Consider the following 8,785-nt stretch of genomic DNA (forward strand, 5'->3'; position numbering starts at 1 on the left):
CCCCCCAATTGCTGGATGACAGTGGGTTGAGGCCCCGAAGTGGTCAGTCATGTCCATTTAAGAACTTTGGTGGGGGGTGGGTGGGGGAGAGAATGAGAAGACCAACCACAGTCCATCCCACCACAGACTTAATTTAGGCAAAAGTGGGAAGGTGACGATTTTCACTATTTTTCACCCAACCTCTTCCCCAATCCCCCAACCATTGCTTGCCTCTTCTAAATGCTTTCCCTGCTTCCAAATACGTTACTGGAGAGAGCAGAAGAAAGGTTCCACCCTTGGTTTCAACTTCATTATGTGGAAAATTCATCTTTTTAATAAAAAGTCAGGAATGCTTTTTCTGTAGCCTGTTGATTGAATTCTATTATTGAGAATTTGTTACTTCGGAGTTATGCATTCTGAATTTGTCTCCATTTTTGATGCAATCTCCAATTTGTTCATTTGATATTCTTGTGTTGAAGTGTGTAATTAACTTGCTTTTTTTTTTGCCTTTAATGTCTTACAGTTGTTAACTTGCCTCAACATTTGAGTTTGCTTGTTTATGGACCTGGGGCTTGGTGAAATGTTTTTATGGTTTTCTTTATTAAAAGGTAAACCATTGCTGCTGTTTAGATATTGACTTGTGTACAATATGTAACTTGTTCTGGAAACCTACCTATCTTCAGAACAGAGGTCAGAAACTCCAGTTTTGATGGACCTTGGAGTTTCTGAGCATGTGTAATTCAGCATTTTGAGTTCTTATGACTGAGGACTGGCCCAATGCACCAGCTGAAAACAGGCATGAAAACCCAGACTATAACTGGCAACACCATTGTAGATAAGATTCTCAGGCAGGGAACGAGAAGAGATCGCAGTTAAGTTAAAAAGAAAGCTCGGAGAAAGAGGATGAAAGCAAGAAAAGATCAGCAGTTGACAGACCAAATGGTGAGAGCTCAGAAGAAGCCCTGATGATCCAAAAGGCAGCAGAAGGTTGGTGACTCTGTGCTGCGGCCCATTTCAGCATAGGTAACCCTTTGGAGCAATAGGATTCTGCTTGGCATGGCCAAAGAACTGAAATAAGGCTTGAGTACAGTCTGGAATCCAGGGGAATAGAGTCTTGGGAGACAGATTTAATACACCACATGGTGTGCTGTTTATTGAGACTTCTGTGGTTAGAATTCCAAGGTCAACACTGGAATCCATTAAGAGAATGAGACCTTCAATGAGATTGGTTAACTTGCTAGCTGGAATTTTACTGCCATGGAATCCAAGCGGGTAAGGGACGGACCATGGAAAGGTCCCTTGAGTTCATGGAATTTTACAGTTTCAGGACAAGTGAGGCTGGAAAATCCCACCCATTGTTGAGCCATCCATGGACTCCATCTTGGTTGCATCTGCCATTATTATGCAGATAGGTCTGTTGAGCCACAGTTCGCTGGTTAATTCTCATGTAACTCGATTTAACCCTTGATGTTATAAGACATATTATAAATTGTTTTATAACCCTATGGCAGTAAGGCTGCCATCCCAGGAAGGAATCATTTGTTTTTTCCATACTTTCAGACAGTGCAGATTGTCTTCACTTGATGTTTAAATTATTTTCTTCTGTCAGCTCTAATTTTGTTAACTACCTTAAATTTGTCCTCTGGCAACTGAGCCTTCTGCCACTGAAAATATTTTTTTATTTACTTTAACCTTCCTAGTTTGAGCACTTCTATAAATCTCACCTTAACCTTCACAAAGAAAAACCTGAGTTTCTCTCACTTGTAACTGAAGTCTTTCACTTCCCTGGTACATTGGCAATATGTTTTATCTGTGTCCTCCCCAAGGCCTAGACAGGTTGGTTTAATAATATTCCTTTTAGTTTCTGTGCCTTTTATTTAAAAGCCATCTTCCTTTTTAACGCCTTTCTCAAGTACTTTCAAAGTCTTGCGAATGCACACACTGGCTTCTGAACTTAGCGGTTGGGCTCAACTGACTCGTGATTTTATACAAGTTTATTGGTTATGGTGAGTAGACGAACGTGCCATCCAATTAATGTTGGAATTTTACTGCGATGGATTAATGCTGCTCTTGAAGCTGGATGGTCAGTAGGAAGCCTTTCTTGAAAATAGCAACAGGTAATGTGGTGAGTAAGTGAGAAGAAGGCACCCCAAACTGGAGGCACCTGTTGCAACATTCTCAAATTTAAAATTTAAAAATGGCCTTTGCAACAGGACCATTACATTTTATGGTGGGGGGTAGATTGGGGGAACTCCACTGGGCGACCTGCTACTGCACCCAGGGAGTTGCGGGGGGGGGGGGGGTAGTTCTACCTGCTTGGAGTGTGGACCCCCTGGTTTACCATGGGGAGGTTGCCTTACCGTAACTGAACTTCTCCCACTACCCACGTGGGTCTGTATTCTGACTGGGCAGTCCCAACTGGTCGTCTTCAACATGCCTTAAGCGTTCTTATCAAGCTTAATCAGCTACCTGTGGTAAGTGGGCAAGTAGCCCTATTGTATCCCAATTCCAGAAAAAGGCTGGGATGGAGCCTGGAAAACACTAGTTTTAGTTCCAACTTCTTCCTCGTCCCAGCAAGAGTGAATAATCCTCCTCCAGATCTTTGTTCCTGCACCCACTTTAAAATTATAACATTTAGTTTGCATTGCCTCCAAGACACACACACTTTCTATGAAAATGAATCACTTCAGACCTTAAAAGCTCATAAATTATCTGCCCACTTTACCATCTGCCTTTGCCCTTCTCCAGGTCTGTTACTGTCCTCCTCGGCCTTTGCCACATTTGAGTTTCTGCAAACTTAAGAACTTATTCCCAAGCCTAAAAGAAGCAGTGCTCCCTGGGCACACCACTTACCTTCAGTCTGGAAAAGCAGCTGTTCCCACTTGCTGTCATCCTTCTGTCCCTGAGCCAATGTCAGTTTAGTCCCATGGGCTTCAATTTCTATTTAAAATGTTGTTGACACTGACTTGAAGGAGGTACCAGCTATTACTCAGTAAACTGATAACGCTGGCAATGAACTCTTGATGACTGAGTCTTAGTGTGTATAACTGACACAGTTAACCTTCCAGGCCAGGACTCTCAATTATATTATCAATGCATTCTACACACCGATAATCTGCAAAACCTGACAGTGGCAGACTGAATTAAGACGTGCTTCAAAACCCTACAGGAATTAAACGGTAGGATTTTTGGGAAAGCCATTCACAGCCAACAGTGCCAAAGCAAAGGCAAAGTACTGCCAGAAATGAAACTTAAACTGAATAACAGAAAAGGAAGAAATGTTCAGGTCCAGCAGCATCTGTGGAGAGAAAGAAACAAGAATTAATGTTCATGACCTTTTGCTAGAACTAGTGGAATTTAGGGATGTAATGGTTTATAGACAGACACAGCCAGGTGAGGCATAGGGTGGCGAGGAAAGTCTGATGGGCAGGAGTGGTTAATTGGCAGAAGTAATGATTGGGACAAGTAAAGAAACAAAAGAAAGGCCTAGTATTGCACGGTAGCACAATGGTTAGCACTGCTGCCTCACAGCATTGGGGACCCGGGTTCAATTCTTGGCTCGGGTCACTGTAGAATTTGCATGTTCTCCCTGTACCTGCGTGGGTTTCCTCCACTTTCCTGCCACAGTCTGAAAGACGTGCTGGTTAGGTGCATTAGCCGTGCTAAATTCTCCCTCAGTGTACCCGAACAGGCACCAGAATGTGGCAACTAGGGGATTTTCACGGTAACTTCATTGCAGTGTTAATGTAAGCCTTGTGATGCAAATAATTTTATAAATGTAACAGTGGAACAGTTTATAGTTCTCCAGGCTTTAATTGTCTAAAATATTTTCACTGAGATTTTAAATTGGAAGATAACACACGTTTTAATGTGTACAAACTTAAATTGTGATCTAGGCAGGCTGTGATACTGCATGTGAACAACCCTCAACTTCTCTGTCATTCCAGTTCCAGTGTAGTATTGCATTGAATTCATCTGGACATAAAAAATATCGTATAACTGAGTGCACCCACTTAGTAGCTGACCATATGCTGAAATGCTGTCCTTAGGAATTTATTCATGTTTCTGTCTGTGAACTTTATCCCTTGTCAAATACTTTATTTTTAATGCTTTTTTTGTTTTGCACTTGTGACCACTGCAGAAGTAGCTCTTCTGCAAATTTCAAATAGTATTTAGAAAGTGGTATTTATAAAATGCACTCATGGAACATTGATGTGTACTATTCCTGAAGCTTTCTAAAACTATGCAACTCTTGTCATATATTTTTGGCTGTGGGGATAGCTGAGCTGCTGTGATCCTGAAATGACCTAGTTTGTTGAGCTGAAGCAGGTTTTAAAACTGGTATCCTGTTGCCATCTTAGACTCAAGGTGAAATTTGCTTCTGTCTGTCCCTGCTTTGCAACACTTAACTGGTTACATCTGACATGGTGTGAAAGGAAAACGTGTATTGGAAGTTGAAAGTTTGTAACCATTGCAGACTTAAGTAAAATTAAGTAAATGACAATGTATTATATACGATGTGAAGTTGCTGGCATTGGACTGGGGTAGGCACAGTAAGAAGTTTCTCAACACCCGGGTGAAGTCCAGGTTTATTTGGTAGCACGAGCTTTTGAAGTGCAGACCCGCCAGGTGAGTGGATGAAGGAGCAGCGCTCCAAAAGTTTGTGCTACCAAATAAATCTATTGGACTTTAACCTGGTGTTGAGGCTACTTACGATATATTTTATATGCTGCATTTCAGAGTCATGATTTATTCTTGGGAGGTATGATTCTCCAGTGAAAATGCACTATTAGGGATGTGATGTAATTTAAAGGAATTACAACTATAACCTTGGAAAGGTTGAATCAGAGCAACTAACTGGAAAAGGCCAATCATGATTGGGGGCGGGGGGGAAATGGACTTCTCAAATGTTTGGAACGTGCTTTCAAATTTACATAACTGAATAGTGCCCCTATTCTGGTATAGAGTAATCTGCATCAAGATTACAGTTATCATCCTTGGATAACCATCCATTGTGGGCCAAGAGGACATGTTGAGGGCATAACTTTACTGATGTAAGGAACTTTAAGGTTCAAAACATCCGAGATCTCCAATCTGTAGTGTATGGAGATGTGAAGCGAAGTCAATCTGGAGCACACGCTATAGCAGTAATAATAACACATAGTACAGTTGTCAAATAAATTGTGACATCCAATTCAAATAAATATACTGAGCAAATACCATGTTTGTTGCATATCTTTATTCACGTGACATTTCTGAAGAAATTCAGTGCAAGGTCATGATGAGTATTGTCGGTCTGCTTATTTATAAGGCAAGTAAGTCTGCACATTCCTGAATTTAGTATTTATACAAGTAGAGCAACTCCAATCCAGAAACCACAGAATTAAGTACATAACAGATTTGAGAACTTGTTGGTTTTAGGGAAAGACAAGAGCCCCTTAATTTGGTGACTGGGGCAGAAGGGAAATATGTTACAATTGCAAAGCACATGAGGTTAACGACTACCTGCTGCTATTAAATCACTTATCATGCCAATGCAGGAGCTCCCCGACCTTTCTAATCTGGGTCAGGTGGAAGTAACATTTGATAAACCACCAGCAACCTGGGGGAGGGGGAACAAATGTCTAATTTTCAGTTACTGCTGAGTTTTAGATAGTCAGATTTGAAGTATTTTACTGTGGTTTTTCTGGCTTAGTTCAATGATTGCACACGTCAGATATTAGCTTGACATGAGTCTATTTAATAGAATGTCTAATTTTTCCAGAATTTCCTGTTTAAGCTTTCACCATGTCAGGAATGCCAAGCCCACTACAATGTAATTACATGGAACCCTACTTCCAACCGCTAACCTTTTATTATAGGAACACTAGGTCTCGGTACTGTATATAACATTTCATCCACTTCTCCATTCTTGGCCACAGCTACCAGTTGGTCCAAATTTTTTGCAATATGCCATGCATGTTCCATTATAAATAGGTACAGTAAACCTTGTTAAGAATGTTGTCTTTGTTCATTAAAACTTTATGGACCATTTTGGGGTTATTGATCACAAATCTTTTTTATTCATTCTTGGGATGTGAACATCTATTGCCCATCCCTAATTGCCCTTGAAGATGGTGGTGAGCTGCCTTCTTGAACTGCTCCACTCTGTATGGTGTAGGTATACCCACAGCACTGTGAGGGAGGAATTTAGACTGAGCAACAATGAAGGAATGGCGATTATATTTCCAAGTCAGGACAGTGAGCGGCTTGGAGAAAAGTTTGCAGATGGTGGTGTTTCCACATTTCTACTGCTCTTGACCTTGGGTGGTGGTCAAGGGTTTGAGAGTTGCTGTCTAATGAACCCTGGTGAGTTTCTGTAGTACATCTTGTAGATGGTGTACATGGCTGCCACTGCTCATCAGAGGCAGGTAGTGAATGTTGTGGAAGGGATACCAATCAAGCTTGCTATTCAGAATTGTTTGAGAGGTATGTAGGCTGTAAAATAGCCCACAAATTAGGATTAAATGCATGTTACCATTATTTGGCATCACCTTGCTGAAAGGCACAAAAAAAAGGACTTTACACTATCTGGCTAACCCACTATTAGAATGTAGTTAATTTGCTTGTGCAATGAATAGCTTTGATCATTTCTTGGGACAATTGGTTCCAAACATCTGTGCACTCTTAAATTATACAGAACATGATCTGACTTTTTTTTTCTTCTGAACATCACATAGTGCTGCGAACAACAATAAGATTATGATAAGTTTCTGAGAGCTACTGATATTCAAGGCCTTGAATACCTCAAACCCTGTCTCAGTTGTCTGTAACATAACAATCAGCACACATAGTCGGTCCTTATATTAAATATACCATTACCATTTTACTGCTAGTCCCTATTGTTTACTCTTACTCCTCCAGGTACTATGTGTTGGTGCCCACAGCCTTCCAGTGGATTGCTCCATGATTAAGCTTGCAGTAATGCAACAGTGTGTTTCCTTCTGCAGTATGGCTGACCAGGAAGCTCTCCCACTCTGACCACCTGCCATCCAGCATACTGGAAAGATTTACTAGCTGATCAACCAGTTTGGTCACATTATAAAGCCACATTCCAAAGCAGAGCATGATTTGAACCCTGAGCCACTGTCTGAGATGGGGAAGAATTTAGAGATGTAGTGGTGAGGTAGAACTAGGTGTCATCGATATACACGTGTTTTCAAATGACGTAACCAAGGCATTATGTGGATCAGAAATAGCTGGTGGAGTATAGATCTCTAGGGGGACACCAATAGTAACTGAGCAAGTAGGAAAAGAAGCATTAGAAGTGCTTCTCTGGTTACGATTGTAGAAGAACAGAACCAGGTGAGTGCAGTCCTGCCCAACTGGATGACCGTGAGGAGGCATTGAAAGAGGATGGTGTAGCTAAGTGTATCAAAGATTGCACATAGTTCAAACAGGATAAGGAGACAGACCTTTTTAACAGTAACAGGATGTCAGTTGTGCCTTTGATAAAGACCTGTTTTTAGAAATGTGGCAGGGTAGAAACCTGATTAGTGGAGAGTTCCAGGAACGATGGACATGAATTTGGGGATGTAGGGCAGTGGGAGTTGGCAACAGCACGTTCGTGAACTTTGGAAAGAAAAGGAAGGTTGGACATAGGGACGGGAGTTTTAGAGGATAGAGGGGTCAATGGTTTTTTTGAAGAGAGTGATAACAGCAGATTCGAAGGACACAGTGACAGTAGATAAGTTGAGAGTACAGTTAACAATATTGGCAAACAATGGAAGCAAGAAGCAGAGTTGGATGGTCAACAAGTTAGTGGAGTTAGGAATGAGCATAAAGTGGATGCCATAAACAGAAATAAACTTGGAAAGGGCATGAGGAGAGAAATTGGAGCACATGACTAGCCAGGGTGGGTTCTTAAAGACAGTTTGGCCAGTGGGGCAAAGAAATGGCAAAGACAGCTGAATGGATACCTCAAATTTAGTGACAATGAAATCTATAAAATTGTCGCACTTATTGCAGGTGAGAGCAGAGAGGATTTTTGAAGATGGTTTGCAGTAAAGAAAAGTACAGAGTGGGAAGGAGAGGGCGTGGCAGGGCTACAATTTTGGAATAAGTTTGCACAGGTCAGCAGCCGTTGCCTCATTGTAATCTGATGACCTGTAACGTATACCGTAACTAGAACTAATAAATCTTGATTTCATCTAAAAGTTAACCAACAATGAGGCAACAAAACCAAATTTCAAATCTCCAGGTCCATTCTAATGAATAAGAAAAACTACAAATACACTTTTACCATAATCACAGTTGTGGTTTCCTTATCTGAATAAAGGATGCGATTGCTTCAAACAGTTCAGAGAAAGGTCACTTGATGCATTGCTGGAATGAAAGGTTGTGCTTATATCCATTGGAGATTAGGAGGGTGAGTGGTGATCTTACTGAAGCATAGAAGATCCTGAGGAGACTTGATAGGATGGATACTGGGAAGATGTTTCCTCTTGTGGGGATGACTAGAACGAGGGAACACTGTTTTAAAAAATAAGACAGATGAGAATTTTTTTTTGCTGTTTTCACCTGAAAATATTCTCTCCCACAGAAGGCAATGGAGACTGGGTCACTGAATTCCAGGTAGCTTTAGATACATTTTTTGGTTGACAATTGTTATGGGGAGAGTGCCAGTCAGGAAAGTAGAGTTAAGACCACACACAGATCAGCTGTGATCTTATCAAATGACCAAGCAGCTTCCAAGGGCCTAAGGAATGGGCCACAAGTCCTATGTACCTTGATACGTATTTTGTTTCGATGTGATGAAGATACAGGT

The sequence above is a fragment of the Carcharhinus amblyrhynchos genome, chromosome 22, assembly GCF_965287045.1.
Source record: "Carcharhinus amblyrhynchos chromosome 22, sCarAmb.v2.hapA, whole genome shotgun sequence".
Taxonomy (NCBI): domain Eukaryota; kingdom Metazoa; phylum Chordata; class Chondrichthyes; order Carcharhiniformes; family Carcharhinidae; genus Carcharhinus; species Carcharhinus amblyrhynchos.